We start from the raw sequence: 23,196 nt of genomic DNA, 5'->3' as shown, positions 1-23,196 counted from the left end.
AAGAAAGCATACAATGTTCTCTCTTTAGTGTTCACTTCCAGATTTTCTTATTTTGTAATTTCTTGCTAATTTTTTCCTTACTTCAAAACCCTGATAAGAGCACCAGGATTAACCAAGAGAAAGTTCAAAGTGGAGAAGAGAAAAAAGTTTCTGATTAGTAAGAAAAGTAAGGATCAAATAGCCAATATGCAATACACGTCCAGTTTAAAAAGAACAGTTGGATATTTGTATACAAAGGTAAAACAGATCCATAATTATATTTGCACTAAACCATTGTCTAGAAACCTATTCACAGAAGATAGTTTATGAACCCGATCTGGGATTCTTCTGGCTGAAAGACAGTGTATAAATATAAGATCATTTTCATGCAACTTTGACCACATTATGCACTGTATGTTGGATGACTGAAGAAATTAAATACATTAGTATGATGGACCACAGAGTGTGCTGTTAAATATAAATTAATGAACAAGCATGCTAATGAACAAATGACATATTAAGCACATGATGAAGCAGAATTTGTAGTAGAAAACAAATGATTGCTTGAAGATGACCTAGGTTTGTTACTTTGAAAGCAGAATCTTAAAGTAAAGCAAATGCAAATTCATTCCTTTCCTTGTACCCAAGTCAATTAATTTTTACTTTCCACAGCACTGGGGGAGGAACCTAAGATTAGTTTTCAGAGTGTTACATGAATGAGTAAAATTAATACGTTATCTCTATCTGGAGAGTGCATTTTTACATGTGAGGATAAATTACTTTTGTGTCACTTTCAAATCTTAAACAAACTCTATCAAGAGAATAAAATATCCATTAAAAAGGTATTTTTAATGCTTATCAGAGGGGTTTCTATGCCAAATACACACTATTCTGTGAAGTACAGTGGTATGCTGGTACTCCTTTGATCTCAATATCCTTCATTCTGGTCTACTGCCAAGGGTCATTCACTCGCTCCACACATCAGTTGGGACAGGAAAAAAATGAATGAAACAACTCTTGAGCTGAATTCACACCTCACTTCCCCTATTTCTCTGTCTGTCTGACTCTGATGTCTTCTGGGAAGATATTCCTCATTTATTCTGATATGCACAACACCATCTGCAGCTTCAACACAGACAGATGGCATCTTCCTTGCTTAGTTAAATAAAAAATAAATATAAATTTTAATTAAATTAACTAATTTAAATAACTTATTTAAGTTATTTAAATAATAACTATTTTGAATTAGTTAAATAAAAGATATTCCAATTCATAGCTGGCAGTGTTATGATGACTTTTCTGAGGAAGGACACACTACAAAGTGTAATGTGGAGTTACTGAGCTAACCCTGACTATTTCAGTATGTGATCACCTCATCATGGCCCTGTTAGTTCAGGTGCCACTGTTATTGGTTCAGGTGCAGCAATGTGCTAACATGGCTCTGCTGCTTCCAACATCCACATAGTTTTCCCTGAAAAACACTGCCATGCCTTGCTTGACTCTGCTGTGTGTGGTAGTACATGGACTTACAGAGGTGTCCTGTCTACACCATGCTTCCTCTAGATATCCATATTCACATTATATAAACCTCTTTATTGGATTTAACCTTCACACCTCTGAAAGGTATAGGAAATATTCCTATCTTCATTCCTCTAAATGGAGACAGTGTATTGTGTCGCATCCAAAGACTTCCAAAGGACATTTTTTTTTTTTTTTTTCTCCACTAGAATCCTCAAGTCTTTCTATGCAGGGCTGTTCTCAATGTCTTCCAGTCTGTACTCGAGTCTGGGACTGCCCTGACCCAGGTGCAGCATCTTGTACCTGAACGTGTTGAACCTCATTAGGTTCACATGGGCCCACTTTTCTAGCTTGTCCAGGTCTGGACTTCTGAGGGACACCACTCATCACCACCTTCCACCCAGACATATAGCCACTGACTACACCTCTCTGGGTGTGGCCTTCAAGCCAATTCTTTACCCATTAAATGGCCCTCCTTTCAAATCCATCTCTCTACAATTTGAAGATCAGGTTGTTGTGCGGGACCATATCAAAAGCCTTACAGAAATCCAGGTAGATGACATCGCTCAGTCTTTCCATGTCAACCTATGCAGTCATTCCATCATAGAAAGCCACCAGACTGGTCAGACATGATTTGTCCTTGGTAAAGCCATGCTGGCTCTCTCACATCTATTGCAAGCTATGGCCCAGTTGGCCATCAAACTAAAGACATTTAATACTGATATAGGGACTGTCCAGTTGCCCTGAGGACAAGAAGCATAGCTCATGTCATTGAGACAAGCTGTCTTACCCACCACAATACAACAGCTGTGCTGCCCACTGGGTTACCGCAAAGTGCACTGCTGGTTTGCGGGGAAATAATTGCCAAACACTGTTTTCTTTTCCAAAACTGTTTTCTTCTTCAGAAACATCTAAAGTTATATCCATGAGCCTTCAGATGTCAGTTCCTTCATGCAATCAAATTATCATAAATACAATAATGCAATATCTGATATTATAAACCCTCAGGGTAATTCAAAGTAAAATTATGATGTTCCTTCAGACTAGATTATTCTTTCTGAGTGATTTTCTTCTATTTTTCCTGATTCCAACCATGTTTTTAAAGTGGTTTTAGAACTTCTTAACTGTAGCATGAGTCTGGATCTGGCCCTGCATATCTTCTATTGACTTATATTTTTTGTACACACTATTCCTCTCTCTTTATTTCTATATATTTCACTATTTCTGTAACTTGATTTGATGAAGCTGTAATTCTGTACTTTTCCCTGAAGTATTAAAATCAAAGAAAAGATAGCAGGCCAGTAAGCGCTTTGCACACATAATTCGAGAGCCATTCGACAGACATTTCATTTTTGCACTTAAGCAACATAAACGAGCCTTAGAGTGGGATAGAATAGGATTACTTATATCCATTTTAAGGCAATTTTATACTTCAGGGATGGTGAAAGAGCCATAACTGTAAATTAAAAAGAGTCCTTTTCAGTCAAAATTGCTTTGAATTGCTGCACTCATTTCATAGAGGCAATATGTTCTCTTGATACATTGCAAATTCTCCATGCCTGCAACGCCTACAACATGGCTCACAGTTGTAATCTTTGCAGAGCCAGGTATAGTGGTGAATGCCAGAAATTCTTTCACTGTTTTTTTCAAAGGATTGATATATTTCTGCACGTGTCTATGTGCGTCAGTCTTCAGTATTGAAACAGACCCTGTGGCATGCAATGCTTACATGCCTGCCTCCTACTCCTGCCTGTGAACAGTCAGAGCATCACCTCTTCTTGCAGTAACAGAGGTTGCATGGGGTTACAGTAAGGTGATAGTGGTACAGCTATAGATATCACCGAGAAATATGCTTGTTGTGTTATTCACTGCAGATAGCAGATGTGAATGGCCCATTACCTGTTTCTAGAAATGCCTTGTGTGATGGCCCTTTTTCTTTTCCTTTTTGAAAGATATCTTTCAAAAATCCTCAGTCTGTTTTGAATTTCTTTCAATATCTTTTTCATTCTCATGGAGGATGAATAATTTGGGAATACCGTTTCATTTACATATTAGTATCTGACCGGGGAAGCATTTCTAATGCAATACAACATAAGAAAGTAACACAAGACAAATGTTCAGCTTCTGCATAAAGTGGGTCTAGCTTTCCAGGGTCTTGCACCTTAAGTTGGTGATTGGGCAAGTACCAAAGAAGTGTAAGTCTCTATTGTAAGTGAGGGATAAGAGAAACCTTACATTAATACACTCTTATACTAGCTGGTATATTAGATTGGTCTTAAAGAAAATGTAATTTCAAGCTCTTTACTTTGCCAGGCAGTAAATAAGAGTGAAACACCCGAGTTTTGAACTCATATTGCACAGATGTAAATGATTATACCAGGGCTATGTGAGCACAGGCAGCACGTGCTGACATTTGGGCATGAGAGGCTTGACATTTGCATGTACATTTTCTGTGGGTGCAGCCTGAAAGCAGCAGAAAATTTTAAACTTTCAATACCTGCAAGTGAGAACTTGCTGGCATAAGGATGCTCAGGAGAAGAAGTGTAAATTAGTTCTTAAAATGGATCAGTTAAGGATAATTAAGAAGCTTCAGGAACCCATTCAAAAGGAAAGGATCTCAATTATATCTGTTTGTTTCCCAAACAAGCACAACTACCAAACTAACAGACTGTGCATACATTGAAGACATTGCAAATACGAAGTAAGTTTTATTACTTTAAACCTTTTACTGAGAATGCATTTTTATACATTTTACATCACACTTGGCGTGGAGTTCAAAGAATTATCTTGTCTCAGCTGATGGGCACAGAGTGTCTTGATGTAGTGCACAGTGTATTGGCACCATGGAAAAGCATTTTGTTACTAGTGGCCTGCACTCTTAATGATAATCTTAAATTTCATTTAAAAAAAGAATTAGTGAAAACAAAGCAGAAGTTAAAACAATGCCCCACTGAATGAAAACTGGAACAGACCATGTTAAAACTGATTCCTATATATGTGCTATTCCACGACACATCTAAGCAAAATGCAGTCGAACAGAACATATTTGAAGCTCTTTATGTGTTCGGTGTTTACTGAGGTGTGTTGCCTTGTATTCGCGTTTTTGAAATAAGGTGATTTTGGAAGGAGAGACGGCTCACTGTATTGTGTGAGAGTCAAGTGCAATGGCAGCACACCACAGATGCCTGCCATATGTTGCACACATTTTAATACTCAGTAGCAAACCTTTTTATTATATGAGAGCAAGAAGAAGAAGGTTCACTTCATGAAAGCAGGTAAAGTAAACCCCATTGAGATGTATGTCATATGGAATGCATAATGGATGATGGTCCAGATGCATCCAAAAAAGAAACGTGCTTTGCATGCAGCTGAGATAGGGAAGCCTGTGGTAAATTCTGCCCTTTGTCTATGAGACTTTGGCGCTGGACAGGGATTCTTGTCATGTGTTTCTGCCAAATATGTTAGTATTTAACCCATACATATTACCATATATGGGTGTCTACTTAAGTACTTCTGAGTTTACCATGTGTGTATTTTTTTCCTATTCATTCTCTCAGAACTACTTAGTTAAAAATTCAGTGGGCCTAATGTTTACTGGGTTTTCATTTATGCAAAAGAAAACACAATTTTTCTTTAGAATAAGTAGAGGACGTGGGAGAAAGAAAAAAATCAAACAAATGGAAATTCTCAACAAGAGAACATTGCAACCAAATTCTGCTCTTAAAAATGTATTCAGCTACCAGAGCCTTTATGAGGTACATTTCATGGTTAACTACACAAAATGGATTTTCAGCCAGTGGGAGGTGTAGTCCATTTTACAATGTCCATTTCAGATGGAAGCTGCTGTCCAAGATGAAGTACCTACATAAAATGTCATCCAGTTTGTTCACATCTCATTTTCCCTGGGATCTTATTCCAGTGTAATTGTTATAATGGTAGTTACAGCAGATATTAGACACAAGTCCCTCTAATAAGATGGGTTTCAATTATTAATAAGTCTGACTGAATTCAGATGACAGAGGTCTGGTAATAAAAAATGGGCTTTTACCAGAATGCTAATGTGTTAAATCAGGCTGCTTATTTAGGTGCCTAAACATGGATTTACTACCTAATGTTCATGTTTTATGTTAGATTTGCATGAGTAACATTGGAAATCTTACATTCTTGGCCTGAACAAATGAGTAGTGTTTCTTTAAGGAAAAAAAAAAAAGCCCCCAAAGGAAAAAAACCCAGAGCCTTCATTAGGTTTTCTGCTAACCAACATTCCTATGTTTTATATTCAAACCAACATATTAACATGAAACAATCATTCCAGATGGAAGAAAATATAACTTTTAGGGTCAGGAAAGGGGTACATAAAATTCTGGCAAATTAGAAGGAGAAATCTACAGGGGCTAAAAACCTCTTTAATATATGCTCTAATCCCCTTGTGGATCATTGCGGTTTGGACCTGCAGACACTGAAATGAGAAAATGCTACCATAAGCTGACCAGTTTTAGTGCTGAAAGGCAATATCCACAATGTTCCTCAGACTTCCAGGGAATGAAAGACCTTGAATGGATATGTCTATACATTCTACCAAACAGCTGACAGAGTAGACGCCTACCCTAAATTAACATGTCTCAGACTATGGTGTGAACTTCAATAGAAAACATACCTAGCCAAAAGTCAGTATAATTTAGAAAATACAACACTTTTTAAATATCATATTTTTAAAGCTGATTTTGTTGAGGAACAACAACAACAAAACTAAAAAAAAAAAAAAAAAGAAAACAACCAAACCAAAAAAATCACCAAAACCCAACCAACCAAATATACAAAAACAGCCAACTAACCAAAAACCAAAAACCAACCAACCAAACAAACGTAAAACCACCACCACCAACAAAAAATAAACATCGAACATTTCAGTTTTGGCTTCAGGAGAGAGTTTCAGGAAACTACAGCTTATGCCATGTTTTAGCTAATCTACATGAATACAGCATCTGTAACTGCTTTATGTCGTATTTAGTATTTTGACAAGAAGATTTTACTGGTTTTCTGTCATAAAACATTACCAGGTTCTTCTAGTACATGATCTAAGTTTGAGTTTTAAAAGTAGAATCAGATGCTTCTTCATTTTACGTATTTAGCCTGATAATATCAGCAAACAGGTCTCAGTTCCTTTTACTGCCCTCCCTTCCCACTCTGGGTTTTGTTGCTTCCAGCTTCAGAATTTCCAGGAGCCATATCAAGGTGCACTTAGTCAAAGAAAAAGAGGGAATGTATTTTAACTATCTTCAGCTACAACACCTGACTTTTGTCACCTTTTGCTAGCATCCACATACTAGTTATCTTCAAGGTGAGAAGTGAAACTCATTTTGTGAAAGTATTGACATGAATTTGGCCAAAAAGCAAGCAAGAGCTGAAATCTCATTAAGAAGCAGGAAAATCAGGCACGTAACAGTAATACTGCATGAACTTCACCAGTTGTCTGTCCATTAGCAAAATGGCAGGGATTTGAGGGTGATATTTGAGAGGCAGTCCATCCATTTCCTACCTTCCAAACAAAAATGTGATTTACAACTGGATGATAATGGAACTCTTACATCCAAAAAACTTACTGGAGGAAGTCCTTGCAGTCAAACTGGTTTCTACTTTCCTTCACCTCCTTCTGTATCTCTCAAGTAAACACAACATTTATATGTGTGCTACTCATATAGTACCTAAAACCATTGATTATTTCAAGACATTGGATCAACAGAAGCTCAGCAAAGAGTGAAGCAATTCTTTCAGCCAGGAACCTGAAATATTTCTGAAATGTTTCCTAAACATTAACAGGAACCAGGAGGTATTTTGATAGACTTATAAATTTAAAGTCATTTATAACAATACTGAGCTTATTGGTTTATTATACCAGCAGGAATTACATATTGTAGTATAAAATCAAAGGCCAACATAGTTCAGATGTCTTCAGCTATAATTAAGACTTCCATGTATTTTACAAGATTCAAGAGAGAGAAAATACTATTAAATCTATAGACCCTATTCATTAAAAAAGCTGCTTATGTAATCAATTCACATATTTCAATGTGTTTTTTGGGCATCCTGGAATATCTGCATTAAATACATATTGGACAATCTCAGCTATATTTATTATGTTTACGACTCTGGATCTACAAATATAGATGAGATATGGCTGCTAAAATGTAGGTCTGTTTTTATACTTATTATTATTTATTCAGTATATCACAGTAGCATGCAAACTGTATACACATGTAGCATCACTTGTAGTCATTCCCCATGTTGGCAAAAAGATCTCTCCTAGATTTGTAGCTGAGTGTGCACAGGATTGGTGTTCTGGTCTATGCATAGTACTGGGATCCCTTCAGAGGAAGAGAGTTAAAATGGGAGTTTCTCAAACTGTGTTTGTTTGAAGATTGCTCTCAGAAGAAACATTAGAGCAGCTCCTGATCTCCTGGCTTCTGAACTCCATGTCCTCTTTAAGTTCCTCAAATCAAGACTCCAGACCTGTGCCCCTCACCTGGCTGATCTTTCTGTCAAACCTGTTTAAACCTCTAGTCCATATGTATTCCTTCATTTAGCTCTATGCATGTACTGTGACAAAATATCCCAGGATCCTATCACTCTTCTAGCCTAGGCCATCATCCCCGCCTGGCACACAGCTGCACAAAGGTTGCTCTGAGAAGAGTAGTTCTGCTTATATTTTTCAAAATGGTGCATCAGTGCCAGATGCTTCAGAGAGTCAGCTCCAGTTAATTTATATGCAATGCAGTGGCACTCACAACTCCTGATGCTGCAGGGGTACACGTCTTAGGATTTGTGAGGTACTTATCCCACCATCCTTGTAAAATATTGCACATGGAGAGGACTGGATATTAGCACTAACAAAACAGTTTAAAAGCTCCACATATAATGATTTACAAACTTCTAATACAGGTAGTTTAGCTAAGATTAATATCATTACTGCTGTTGAAGCAAATGCTTTCTGAGGTGGAGGGTTTTTATGCCACTAGTATTTATCTGAAACTTGTCTGATGTTCTAATAACATTGTTGAATATACTCATATATTTGCTAGAAAAATATTGAAGTTGAGGAGAGGTGGGGAAATATGGTAAGAAAGCCACCTACCTCATGTCCAGGCAAGCTTAGTGATTTCCTAATTAATTACTCCACTAAATGATTTCCTTGGTTTAAAATGAGAGGTGTTTTGTCCACAGCTTAAAGAGCTCTGCTCATTTGAGAGGGTGGCTTCCAGCCATGCCTGGGAAGTGCTTGTAGATTTTCTGCCTGTATCTGCAATTAATTTGTTCTAGAGGAGCATCTTAAAATAACTTGTAGGCATTCCCACAGGAACTTCAAGTTGAAAATACAAGAAGAACCAGGCAGGATCAGATTCAAAGTGATGCATTGTTCACATTTGTGATCAGCGTTTTGATGCAGAATACTGTACTGTACAGTTTTACTATGGAAATTTTCTCTAAGAATCAGCCTTAGTGCAAAACTTCTGAAGTAGGATGATGCAAAGAGAAAAAACACTACATAATTCACTACAATAGGGCATGATTTATTTATCCAGGGAGATTTCAAGTGGACATTTAGATACCGCCACTGTGGCAGATGAATTAGCATGGGAAACTGCTGCTGATTCTACTTTCCAATAGATCTAGTATGTTACCAGAACACCATGGGCTGGAAAAAAAATATAATCTACAAATGGAAAATTGAAATATACTGAAATCTAACCAGGGAGTCAGAGGAACATGTCTCCTGGAATGGCTCCTGTGTTGGCAGAAGTGACTGGGCAGTGATCCCAGAGCATATTAATCTACAGTCATGAAGCTAGCAGAGGAAGGTCATTTAGTTATTAGGAAAATAAAATAGTTTTTATAAACTGAAGTTTGGTGATCATTAAAGGATTACACTCCCACCAGTTTTGTTTGAGACAGTCCACTGGCTAAGCTAGGGCAACAAGACTGCCTACTCCAGGGCTAGGGATTGTCCCCAAGCTGGGGAAGCATGCCTTGTATCCACACAGTTTGGATTTCTGTGTTTTCTGTGTTTTTTCCCAAACAAGGTAGCTATATCCACACTGCTTATTGGGCACAGTCCGCAAGCTGTACTGAGATTTATGCCTGAGAGTGGTATCTGGCAGGAACTACAGCTGTTACAGAGAGGGTGTTAACAGTTAAGGAGTACAATTGTCATTCACTGCTTTAGCCAGCTCTTTCTTCCCATTTTATTCTCTAATACAGATATAGCCTGTATATCTTACAACAGCTGTCTGCACAAAGTATCCTGTGGCTGTCTCTTTGCTTCCAGGAGCAGCCTAGGATTTAATCATTAGAGAGGAAATTTTGAATCCTAACAGGCAAAAGAAGGGACAGGACACAAGACTGAGATATTTATCACAAGATTTGAGTGATCTGTATGTTAGGTGACTAAGTTTAAATTACTTACATTGGGTTCTGTTTACTGAGTGAAATAAGAATTTATACAGGCAAGCCAGCTCAACCCAAGCTGGAGATTTGAGTTAGATCAGATGAATAACCTTTCAGAGGTTCTTGTTTCTCTCCATTGACTAAGAGAAGCTGATGATGACTTATACATCTAAGTTTCAGATCATAGAATAAATCAAATTAGAAGGGATCTTAGTGGGCCTCTAGTGCAGCCTCCTCAGCGGAGTAAACTATGAGGTGAGATGAGGCTTCTCAAGGCTTTTTCCATTCAAGTCTTTAAAACCTTTGATGATAGAGACTGAACATCTTTAGGAAAAATCTTCCAAACCTGACTGTCCTATAAATAAAAAGGTTTTTCCCTATACAGAATCAGAACCTCTTCTCTTTATAAAAAGTCAGAAACTCTTCTTTTTCATTTTACATCATTTATCAGTATGACATCCTCATGCCATGTTCCACCATGAAAAATCTGCCTCCATTTTGCTGGTAATAACTTTGTAGGTACTGTCCAGCTGTTGTTAAGTCCTTCTGAAACTACCTCTTTTCTAGGCTGAACGAAGTTAGTTTTCTCAACTTCTCACAAGGTGAGTCCTCCAATCAACCTTTGTTTGCTCAGAATCACAGATCACAGATCACAGAATTTCTAGGTTGGAAGAGACCTCAAGATCATCGAGTCCAACCTCTGACCTAACGCTAGCAGTCCCCACTAAACCATATCCCTAAGCTCTACATCTAAACGTCTTTTGAAGACTTCCAGGGATGGTGACTCCACCACTTCCCTGGGCAGCCTGTTCCAATGCCTCACAACCCTTTCAGTGAAGAAGTTCTTCCTAACATCTAACCTAAAACTCCCCTGGCTGCCCAGGCAGCTCCTCTGCTCTTTGCAGAACTCATTTTTTCATTGATATATGCCTTGTACTGAGGATTGTAAAACTATATATAAAGGAGTCACCCTCACTACACATCTGAGAGCAAATGCATAAGGGGCAACTGCCAGAGGAGATTTTGGATAAGAAGAGGAGAAAAAGGAATATCCTGAAGAATTACTATAAAACATGAGATTTAAGATACAGCCTTGCATGTAATGCTTCCCAACTAACCAACTTAAGTAGCTCCCAGATCTGTGCTATTGTTTAGGATTTCTCTGCTCTATATCACAGAATCACAGAATTTCAGGGGTTGGAAGGGACCTTGAAAGATCATTGGGTCCAACCGCCTTGCCAAAGCAGGCTCCTTAGAGCAGGCTGCCCAGGTAGGCATCCAGACAGGCCTTGAATATCTAAAGAGGTAACTCCACAACCTCCCTGGTTGTATATGCTTATGTATATTGTATATGTATATATGTATATGTTAGTTCCATCTGGAACCCAGGTATCGTAAAGGAAATAGAAGTGCCTAACTTCTAACTGGATGTAGTCTACCTTGACTTCAGCAAAGCTTTTGACACCGTCTCCCACAGCATTCTCCTCAAGAAACTGGCTGCTCTTGGCTTGGACTGGCGCACGCTTCGTTGGGTTAGAAACTGGCTGGATAGCCGGGCCCAAAGAGTCGTGGTGAATGGAGCCAAGTCCAGTTGGAGGCCAGTCACTAGTGGCGTCCCCCAGGGCTCGGTGCTGGGGCCGGTCCTCTTTAATATCTTCATCGATGATCTGGACGAGGGCATTGAGTGCACCCTCAGTAAGTTTGCAGATGACACCAAGTTAGGTGCGTGTGTCGATCTGCTTGAGGGTAGGAAAGCTCTGCAGGAGGATCTGGATAGGCTGCACCGATGGGCTGAGGTCAACTGCATGAAGTTCAACAAGGCCAAGTGCCGGGTTCTGCACCTGGGGCACAATAACCCCAAGCAGAGCTACAGGCTGGGAGAAGAATGGTTGGAAAGCTGCCAGGCAGAGAAGGACCTGGGAGTGATGGTGGATAGTCGGCTGAATATGAGCCAGCAGTGTGCTCAGGTGGCCAAGAAGGCCAACGGCATCCTGGCTTGTATCAGGAACAGTGTGACCAGCAGGGCTAGGGAGGTGATCGTCCCCCTATACTCAGCTCTGGTGAGGCTGCACCTCGAGTATTGTGTTCAGTTTTGGGCCCCTCACTACAAGAAGGACATCGAGGTGCTTGAGCGGGTGCAGAGAAGGGCGACGAAGCTGGTGAGGGGCCTGGAGAACAAGTCCTACGAGGAGCGGCTGAGGGAGCTGGGCTTGTTCAGCCTGGAGAAGAGGAGGCTCAGGGGTGACCTTATCGCTCTCTATAGGTACCTCAAGGGAGGCTGTAGCGAGGTGGGGGTTGGTCTGTTCTCCCACGTGCCTGGTGACAGGACGAGGGAGAATGGGCTAAAGTTGAGCCAGGGGAGTTTTAGGTTAGATGTTAGGAAGAACTTCTTCACTGAAAGGGTTGTGAGGCATTGGAACAGGCTGCCCAGGGAAGTGGTGGAGTCACCATCCCTGGAAGTCTTTAAAAGACGTTTAGATGTAGAGCTTAGGGATATGGTTTAGTGGGGACTGCTAGCATTATGTCAGAGGTTGGACTCGATGATCTTGAGGTCTCTTCCAACCTAGAAATTCTGTGATTCTGTGATTCTGTAACTGAAAGCTGTCAGTAGTGGAGGATAACCTCCACTATTTGGTCACCCCAGACTTACAGTAGAATCATCACAGCAATGATGTGACACTGTATTGGTTTCCACATGAAACTGAAGATTTCGGATGACCTTGCTAACATGCACTGTTGCCTAGAGAATTACAAAACCATTTCCTGAAATACTCTTCAGTGCTTTTGTATGCTCTGCCTACATCATTCTGTACCACCAGTACAAATAGGAAGAATTACCTGACCAGGACCAGACCTGTGACATGTCTTTGGCTGGGAAGACAGAAATGAGACCTGGAAATACTTGAGCACATTTCTGTTCCGGTGTCTGAGGAAGAACAGGAAGATTCCTCCCTCCCGACATCTCAAAATTACATCCTAAGGTGGCTTCAATCAAGGAAACTTTAAGTGCTATGAGTCACTACTGGGTGCTCTAAAACAGAACTCTGTGAACTGTAGCGCCAACATCAACAACTGTCTGTGCTGGTTACTGAGGCAGGGAGCAACCCCAGACACCCAGTTATGCACCAGCTCTTCATGACTGACTCCCCCTGTAGCAGACCGACTGGCCTCCCAGTGCATAGCACTTGACCCTGAGGCTCCTCCAGACATTATGTACAATCTCTATGGCTTTATGTTATGGTTGTGTGTATGCTTGTTTTCTTCTAGTTCAGACAGTTTGAAACAAGTTTCAAGCCACGCAGCAGTCCATCAGCAGGGTGCTTTTGTGGCATCCAAATAAAAGTATGTGCTGTTGTGTGCCTCAGTGAGTGAGGCAGCTGAGTGACAACTGAGGCAACATGAGTGGCAACTATGAATACAACACTGAACATCTGGACAACTCCAGAGACTTGCTAACATCATGTCTATACAGTAAATTATCCAGTGCCAAATGGGCACTGCTACACACCCATGACATTGTTAAACTGTTGGAAAGGTCTCAGTGGTGTTACTGGTTTGGGTCAGTACTGTACCTGCTCTAAAGGATGCCCTGAGTTTGCCAAGCTAGACCCTAAAAACCAGGGTAGGGCCATCCTTCAAGAAAGGAATGCTGCCTCTCCCCTCTATCCTCTTCTCAGACTCACACATCAGACATAGAGATGAAAAAAGAGATGAAGAAGAAAAAAAAAATTGTTTTCACTCAATCTGTGTTTTCATTTGCTTTATGTTTTAGGAGCCATCAGACAAAAGGGCAAGAGTAGAAACAAAATCCATTTCAAAAGGCAGAGAAAAGAAATGAACAGCAACAACAACAATGACAAAAAAAAAAGGTAATTTCGAGATAAATCCTCAACTTCTAAGCTGGAGGGCCAGGCCTTGGATATTGTTAATGAACCGTTAGCCCTGCCTTAATCACAACATCTCTTTCTTTTGTTCTCACACCCCACTGCTTTTTCACAGCCGGAGACACTCGGGTTTTCAGAAGTGACAGTACTCCTCACGAGCGCAGTTCATGCTGGTTGTAATGGACACATCTGTGCTTGCAGTGTTTGTCCGTCATCTACACTGTTTGCTTTTAGCAGCACGAGGAGGAGAGTGTGATGGTATATGTGCGTGTATGTGTGTGTGTGAGCTGCAGCAAGAATGTAGAGACCACTTACAACCCTGCTAAGCTGCTCTGTTTCTCAATACTGTATTTATTGCAACTCACTTTGTAGTCAGATGAATGGGGTATTTTTTTAAAGAAATTTTACTCCCAATTGTTTTTACTACAACATAAATTTGCTGAATCTTTATTAGACAGTAAGAACTCAGGCAACCCTTGCTGAGACTTGATCTTCTATTGAAATATGTACAGCTTTACCCTGAAAGTAGTCCTTTAAGCTGAGTAACAAAAGCTTACAGACAAAAGTCCCCTCTGCAGAGGCAGCACTGCCTTTCTCCTCTACCACTGCTCCCCAGATCAGTTCCCTGTTGCAGTGTCAGTGCTGGCAAATGAAAGGAGTCAGCGCACTTGCATGCAATTTCCGTTAAACTATTAGCCTGGTCCTGGGCACAGTTTTGGCTGCAGCCAGTGAACAGTCTCCTGCACAATGCCTGGCAAGGTTTGGGGAACTGCCTGAACAATCTGGTCCCAATCCTGATGCGGTGGGGGGATGCAGCTGTGTGGGAGTGAGTCATGCCACGTCCTTCAGCCTGCAGCCAGAGACTGGGTCCTGGACTGCTTTATTTACTTGAAGTGACACGATCTCGGTATCCACTTTATTTTTCCTTTCCTAGAAACATCTTAGATTACTATTTTTTTAGGCTCTGGTTATACAATGAGGATGTCATGAGTGGTTATCTCTGTGGCTCCAGGTTATTTCTTATCAGTGTGAGATGGCATTTTTACCCCACACCAACACCACTACTTACACCAAGGAAAATGAGGGAAAACCCTTCATCAGTCAAACTGCTTGTTGTCTTTGAAACTATAGAAGAAACTGCCACACAACCCTATTTAGGGAAGGGCTGAGAAGACCTGTTTTTTGATCTCCTTGTTCACTTACTTATAAAGAAACAAGATTTTAATATATTATTTTTGCTTCCATATATCTTAAATAATATTGATGTTCTCATATTTTGTCCTGAATATGCATTTCATGACTTTTTTTTTTTTTTTTTAATGTTAATTCCATAAATTATTATTTAATATGCAAGGTAATGAAACATTAGGCCTAAAGCAGAGTTAGACTTCATCTGTCTTCTTGTGCATCTTCCTATCGTCATTCACTCTATCCATTAGTACACTAGCTTTGTCCTAACAATCACTCTAGAATGTTTTCAGAATGCTAGAATGGATATTGTGAAGCTAATGACTCTAAATATCAAATTAATTTTCCTATTGACTCAATATTCTTGGTGTAGTAATATGTTAGTTTGAAATAAACAATATTTCAAACACAGTTTCTTATGTATTTACTTTTTATTTCATTGAGCCAAACAAGAATAATGTGAAACAACAATACAAATTAAGGTTATAAGGATTCATAATTTACTTTTTCTTAGTGATGCTGATAGCTGGAAGTGCAATGGCAAATATAATTAAGGTTGCATAACACTTCCATTCTATCCTCTTTTTAATTCTCCCATAGCTTTTTAAATTGATCACTATCCATTCCCAAAGTTTATATTCATAGTTCCCATCTGAAACTGATTGTTTGGCAGAAATCTATGTTTAAAATGTTCCAACAATTCTTGAGAAAAAAAAATACAAAAACTAACAAACAAACAAAAAACAAACCCAAAACAAAAACAATCCTACAAAACCATTATTTTTCCCATAAAAATAACTGAAAGACTCTGCCTTGTATGCATAGCTTCCATTAAAATAGCTTCAGGAAGAGGATGAGGAGCCAAACACTTTTTTTGGTATAAATGAGAAAATGTCAATAGAAAAAATGGACTTGTAGTCACTTTTCCATATAGAAAATTTGGCACGTAATTGACATGGAAATAATCTCTTTTGAGAGGAAGTGATTTGGTAGACATTGACTGCCTTTTGACCAAAATGTGAACCTTTGGAAACTAAGATATGTTCAGATGCAGTAGATTTCTTATGTGCAGCTATGAGCTGTCACTCAGTGAAGAGATGACTTAGCTGTGCAGTGGTGAAAAACATTTGGAAATTTGTGTGGATGAACCTGAAGTCTAACCTTCACAAAGCTCGTAAGGTAAGCAAGACTTTTAGACCCAAGGTATCCAACATCACTAAATCTCCTTTATGAATATAACCTTTGGCTATATCTAAGTAAGTCACATTTTAGCACTTTTTTCAGGGTTTCATTCTTGTATAGATTTTGAACAGACTCTCAACTAAGGAGAAAAATTTAGTTTAAATGTTTTTTTTTTTTTTTTTTTTTTTTTAATTTTCTGTTAGCAGATGTAAATTTTCATATTAACTTGGTATCTACATTAATCCTAAACACTACTTTTGATGCAAGATCTACACGAAATCTCAATTTTCCTTTGGCTGACAGTTCTCTCTATAAAGTTAGTATACATTTTACTTATCAGCACTAGTAGAATTTTCCATTTCTGCTACCTTTCTCTGTTTTACTCAACATCTGGGCATTTATTGACATCTGTGTTTGATTTGACTGAATATATAATTGTACATACACTGCAAATAAGCAGATCCCCTTTTTGAAAGGAATGTAGCCAGGCAAGCCAAATGGTTTGATTCTGTCCCAGATATACCCTCAGCATCACTTTTCTTAGAAGAGCTTTTCCTGTCTTCATGCTTGTACCATTGTGCAAAATTATGCTGAATGCCTCTAGAAGGAAAAGGGCAGAGCTAATCCCTAACATAGACTGTTGCTTCTACTAAGCACCTGTCAGCTAAAGACTAGCATATTAAAGAAGAGATTTGTTTTGAAGCACAGCTGGAGGACTGCCTTGAAGAAGCCTGTCGCTGCTATGAATTTTGACCCATCAACATTATTGATGACAAAATCCTTTACATCTGATTTCACCCATTTGAAAGTTAGCATCTAGTTTAAACTAGTTACTGTTGTTCATTCTGTAGTCAGTGGAGAAACACCAGTCCTTTCGGGTGTTGATGCATTCTACATTATAATGATGATTATTATTAAAAGACAGGATAAACTGTCCTCTGGAGTTGCTTTTCTCATTCTGTGAGAATCTCTTGCTCAAATTCAGTAGTTTATTAAATGATTCTTTTTCAATGACAACAAAAACAGGGTTAGCCTATGCTATTTACTTAAAGTATTCCTGGGATGGAGAAGGTGAGGAGAGAGGACACTATATTTTCAACCTTCTAGGAGTGGGAGTGGCTTCTGTGAATACCAAATCTCAGAGAAACTTTTTTCTTGGTTCTGCCTCATTCCAGGTGGAAATTGCTCAAACCTGGGGTGTCCTACGTGTGCTATGTTTTATAGCTATAAGTACCCTAGTTACACAGAATACACAGAATTTTCTAGGTTGGAAGAGACCTCAAGGTCATCGAGTCCAACCTCCAACCTAACGCTAACAGCCCTCCACTAAACCATATCCCTAAGCTCTACATCTAAACGTCTTTTGAAGACTTCCAAGGATGGTGACTCCACCACTTCCCTGGGCAGCCTGTTCCAGTGCCTCACAACCCTTTCAGTGAAGAAGTTCTTCCTAACATCTAGCCTAAAACTCCCCTGGCTCAACTTAAACCCATTCCCCCTCGTCCTGTCACCAGGCACGTGGGAGAACAGACCAACCCCCACCTCGCTACAGCCTCCCTTGAGGTACCTAAAAAGAGCGATAAGGTCGCCCCTGAGCCTCCTCTTCTCCAGGCTGAACAAGCCCAGCTCCCTCAGCCGCTCCTCGTAGGACTTGTTCTCCAGGCCCCTCACCAGCTTCGTCGCCCTTCTCTGCACCCGCTCAAGCACCTCGATGTCCTTCTTGTAGCGAGGGGCCCAAAACTGAACACAGTACTCGAGGTGCGGCCTCACCAGAGCTGAGTATAGGGGGACAATCACCTCCCTAGCCCTGCTGGTCACGCTGTTCCTAATACAAGCCAGGATGCCGTTGGCCTTCTTGGCCACCTGAGCACACTGCTGGCTCATATTCAGCCGACTGTCCACCATCACTCCCAGGTCCTTCTCTGCCTGGCAGCTTTCCAACCATTCCTCTCCCAGCCTGTAGCTCTGCTTGGGGTTATTGCGCCCCAGGTGCAGGACCCGGCACTTGGCCTTGTTAAACTTCATGCAGTTGACCTCAGCCCATCGGTGCAGCCTATCCAGATCCTCCTGCAGAGCTTTCCTACCCTCAAGCAGATTGACACACGCACCTAACTTGGTGTCATCTGCGAACTTACTGAGGGTGCACTCGATGCCCTCGTCCAGATCATCGATGAAGATATTAAAGAGGACCGGCCCCAGCACCGAGCCCTGGGGGACGCCACTAGTGACTGGCCTCCAACTGGACTTGGCTCCATTCACCACGACTCTTTGGGCCCGGCTATCCAGCCAGTTTCTAACCCAACGAAGCGTGCGCCAGTCCAAGCCAAGAGCAGCCAGTTTCTTGAGGAGAATGCTGTGGGAGACGGTGTCAAAAGCCTTGCTGAAGTCAAGGTAGACCACATCCACAGCCTTTCCCTCATCCACCCAGCGCGTCACTCTGTCATAGAAGGAGATCAGGTTCGTCAGGCATGACCTGCCTTTCATAAAGCCATGCTGACTGGGCCTGATCACCTGCTTCCCCTTCAAGTGCTGCATGATGACTCTCAGGAGGATCTGCTCCATGAGCTTTCCTGGCACTGAGGTCAAACTGACAGGACAGTTTGTAGTTGGTACAGTCTTGCTTTGTGCTATTCCTGTGTGGGAGTTACAGCCATCACTGGTAAAACTCCTATTGGAATTTGAGTAGAAAAAGAAAATATATGATCTCTGGAAGCAAGGTCAGGCTTCACAGTGAGATTACAGTGCTGCAGTTCATATTTGTATGGATAAAACAAGAAAAGCCAAAGCTCAACTTGAGTTGACATTGGCCAGTGTGGTGTAATACAACAATGAAGGCTTTTTACACACTTTAGTATGTAAACAACAAGAGAAGGTCTAAGAAAAACATTGGACTGATACTTGGAGAAGACAGTCACCTAACAGGAAGAGACAAGGAAAAGGTGAAGGCATTTAATGACTTTTTTTTTTTTTTTTTTTTTTTTAACATCAGTTTTTAATATTAATGATAGATATTGGATGTGCGGTCCTCTGAGTTGGAGGACATGACTGAGGGAGTAGTGACTTTCCTTTTGTGGTCACCAAAACTGTAAAGGACCAACCCATATCAGTTGAATGTTCTTAAGTGCCCGGGTGTAGTAGTTTCACACTGGGAGACAGCCAAACTCTACCATGTGTTTCTATCACTCCTTCTTGTCAAAAGAACAAGGGAAGAAAAAAACAAGGAAAAACAAGTTCATGGTTTGAGATGAGGAGCTGTTTAATTAAAGGAAAAGAAAAAATAGAAACAAAGGCCGTGAAGAAGCAAAAGGAGAAAACAGATATTCTCTACTTCTCATCAGCAAGTGATGTTCAGCCACAGCATGGAAGCAGGGCCTCTGTATTTGTAGTGGTTGCTTTGGAAGACCCACACTTTCATATCAAGAGTGTGTGTAAGTCCCATTCTCTTTCCTCTTCCCCTTGCTGAGCAAGATATAATACAGTATGGAATATCCTTTTGGTCAGATTAGGTCAGCTGTCCTGGCAATGTCTCTTTCCCACCCCCAGCCTGCCAGCCTTTTGGGGAGTGTGTGGTTGGGGTAGTCAGCATTTATGCTATACCAGCACTGCTCAGCAACAGCCAAGATACTGTTGTATCAATGCTATTCTTGCTACTAGTGCAGAGCACAACACTGCATGGACTGCCAGGGGAAAGTAACTGTAAAAGTTTTGGTTTCTAATTCTGAAGCTAGTGTAAATGTATGTTTAAATCTATTAAATCCAACACAGGATCCGCCCCTTACATAGATATTTTTTGAACTAATTTTTACTTTCTTTTCAATATCTACCATGGTATATGTTAAAACGGAAAGAATTCTGAATCAGTAAACACATATAAAATGAAGGTGTGAAAAAGAAACTGTTTCATGGCTCTGAAACCTGTGATCATAGTATGTCACACAAGACCACCCTACAAGAAATAAGAAATTAGAAATATTGAGGGCTGTTGGACACCGCATTTTCACAGCAATAGGCACAAAGTTATTCAGCACAGATGTTTCTGTAATTGTGATACACTGGGAAAATTCTCAGTATTCTAACTTCAGTGGCTCCCAGACTCACACTTCCACCTGTGTGTTGTGGTGGTCTACTCTTAATACACTGGTCTGTAATGTGAACCATGTGGTAACATGTGTCTGGCTCAAAAACTTGTTAAAACCCCTTCCATCCCCCTGTGTTTTCCTCACATCTTTAGACTTGTTTCCTCATTTCTATTTTTATGTTTAAAGGATTTACAAAATGGAGAAAATAAACAGAAAGCTCATGGGATGGGAGATGTGAGAGAGAGCTAGCTCACGTACTTCAAATTTGGTAGTGATCAAAAGTTGTTAGCTACTCTGTGCATTGCATGCAGCAGCCTTTGCAAAAATAACCTCATGGTGCTTGTTACAGCTGGCCAATCCATTTGTAGGAAAATAAAAATATTTTATATACTCTTTCTTCTCTCTGGGTTACAACACTGCCTTTAGAAAAGTTTGTCTTGCAAATATATTTCAACTCCTTTATTTTTTCTTGTGAGCTTTTTACATTGACATATTATGCTTATAAAACCTCACAGAATACTTCTTCTAAGTAGATATTAGAGTGTTGCCCAAAGACTGCTCAAAGATTTGCTGTCAAACTCATGATTGCATGTATGTGTTTATTTGTAAGGGCATATGAGTCTCAACCTCATAATGCAGGAAATGTGAACAATATTTTAGTAACAATTTTATAAATATATCATAAGTAGCCTGCCAGTTCAAGAAATGTATCAATAATTTTTATTTAAAAAGACCTGCCTGTAAAAATGTTGGTAGATAACAGAGCATAACTTACATTATCTCAGCAAATATTATTTTGAAAAAAAAAAAAAAGAACAAAATATTTTCCCCCTCAAAGTCCCATTAAAAGAAATAAATATAAATTATATATTGCTTAGGTTTGTATGTACACTCTCCCCTACTCCTTGTTATTTTGTTCAAGCACCACAAAGCTGATAACACAACTAGGGTTTCTTGGAAATTTTCCCACAGAATCTTTTACCACTGAAAAATTGCTGATTCACTGAAATCAACTTGCTTTATGAAAAGAAATAGTTTTTAATGAAATTATTTATAAAACAAAACAAAACAAAACTACTTTGGTAAGATCAAACTTATTATGTTTGTTATTTTCAAATAAAACATTTAATTATTTTAGAATTCTACTTTCATAATTAATTTCGATTTTTTTGTTGTTTTTCTTGAAAGACACTGAATTGCTCAAAAATATAATGTCCCATGGAATTTAATATCATAAGACATTAATTTTAGGGGGCTCTCTTTCCCTCTCTCTCTTAATAAAAAAGTAAATTTTGTTCCTGAATACCTGTCTTGCTACAATGTCCATGATATTGATATTTGAGAAATGGTGAAGTTAAATAGGTACTTTGAGCTTTTGAGCTATTAAAAGAGTTTTGTGCATTATACAAAAAATAACAAAACTTTCCATCATTTAAATTTTACCATGTAAAAGCCAATAGAAAGTATTTCAGTAGTACTTTTATATAGGTTAAACTGTCTAACCCAGAGATGGTCAGTTTTACTATCTTAAATGGCACAGTTTGAGCTTATATGTAAGTTAAAAATGGTTGGTCTGATGTGTCATCTACAGTGACACTGGGTCATCTAGAAAAATCTTTGAGCTTATAGAGCTTGAAAAGGCAGATTTTCAAAGTTATGTGAATAAAATTTGCTATTTCATTAGGTTCATGAAAATCATTTAGTATTTTGAACTGGTGTTTATCTGGGATATGAAAAGAGCTGAATCAAATATTGAAATGAAGGCCCCAAGGACTGAAGCCACCATTTTTTCCTAGAAGTTTCCTAGAAGTATTAAAAGAATACTGAGGTAGAAATGGAAATCATACTGTTTCTTATCCCAAGAATGAGGACTGCCTCTCTGGATGCTTCACACAGCCCACCAAAAATGGCTGAGCTTTTGGCAGCCCTCCTGGTCCTTGCTGACCTTGGGCTAACACCTTGCCATGGAGTCACCAAACAATAGATTGATTACCCTGAAAGTGCAAGTTTCTCAAGAGTTACACAAACAACTTCCAGTCATTAAAACTAACCATAGAAAAAAGTCTATATTTTTCTCTCTCCCTCCCTCCATCTCTTTCTCCGCCCCCCTCTCAGTGATCAAGGCACACTTAGAGAACAGATAAGTTGGCAAATCTGCTGATAACTTAGCTTAGTAAATACGTTTAATTCTAGTTAGTAGGATTTATAGATTTCAGCACAAATGGGGATGAATGTGAATGTCCTCCACTTATAGCTATTGTAATGACTATTTTTTTCCACATTCAAATTAGAACATCCTCGTTCTAAAGTTGATACATCTGAACTATGGCTCAGGGGATGATTTTGCCTGTAATTTGAAAAAGAATGAATTGCTTTCTAGCTCAAGAAGATGAATATTAATGCTGGCTGAAATAACAACAATTATACAAATTATTTCTAACACACCCCTTTTAAATGAGGTTCACTTTTTAATTTCTAAGAATGTCAGAACTTTGATTAGCTTTGAAAGCTTCCAGACAAAAGTAGAATTCATGTATTTGCAGACAGAATGTCTACCAAACCAGAGAATTTCTAGAAAAAAAACTTGTATGAAATATTTTAATTCAAAAAAAAAAAAAAAAGTATATTTATCATTGAAATTCTCTATTTTAACAAAATACACAAATTAAAATTCAAAAATTCTGGTCAGATTATTGCTTTCAGGGATTATTAATGTACTTTTTTTCATGAGAACTGAGAATGCATCTAAAATCATAATATTGAAAAGTATAAGTTACTATTTTTTTTGACATATTGTAGATATTTGCATGAAAAAAAATGCCTTTTTTGTTTTGTTTCTTTCCTTCCTTCCTTTCATAATGCAAAATTTCAGATAGGTATAAAGAGCTTTCAGAGGACTGTTGTGTAGTGGAGAGACCTATTGT

General features: G+C 39.2%; 1 protein-coding gene across 1 annotated transcript in view; it reads left to right on the top strand.

Annotated features, from left to right (window-relative positions):
* Window positions 1-23,196, top strand: part of LOC311434838 (uncharacterized protein) — a 90,439-nt gene that overhangs the window by 19,318 nt on the left and 47,925 nt on the right. The window contains exon 2 of the mRNA XM_084515338.1: window positions 13,712-13,808. The gene's annotated coding sequence lies outside the window, so the exon portion shown is untranslated. The remainder of the gene's footprint in view (window positions 1-13,711; window positions 13,809-23,196) is intronic.

The sequence above is a fragment of the Aythya ferina genome, assembly GCF_964211825.1.
Source record: "Aythya ferina genome assembly, chromosome: 3".
Taxonomy (NCBI): Eukaryota; Metazoa; Chordata; class Aves; order Anseriformes; family Anatidae; genus Aythya; species Aythya ferina.
This window is presented reverse-complemented; position numbering and strand designations above follow the sequence as displayed.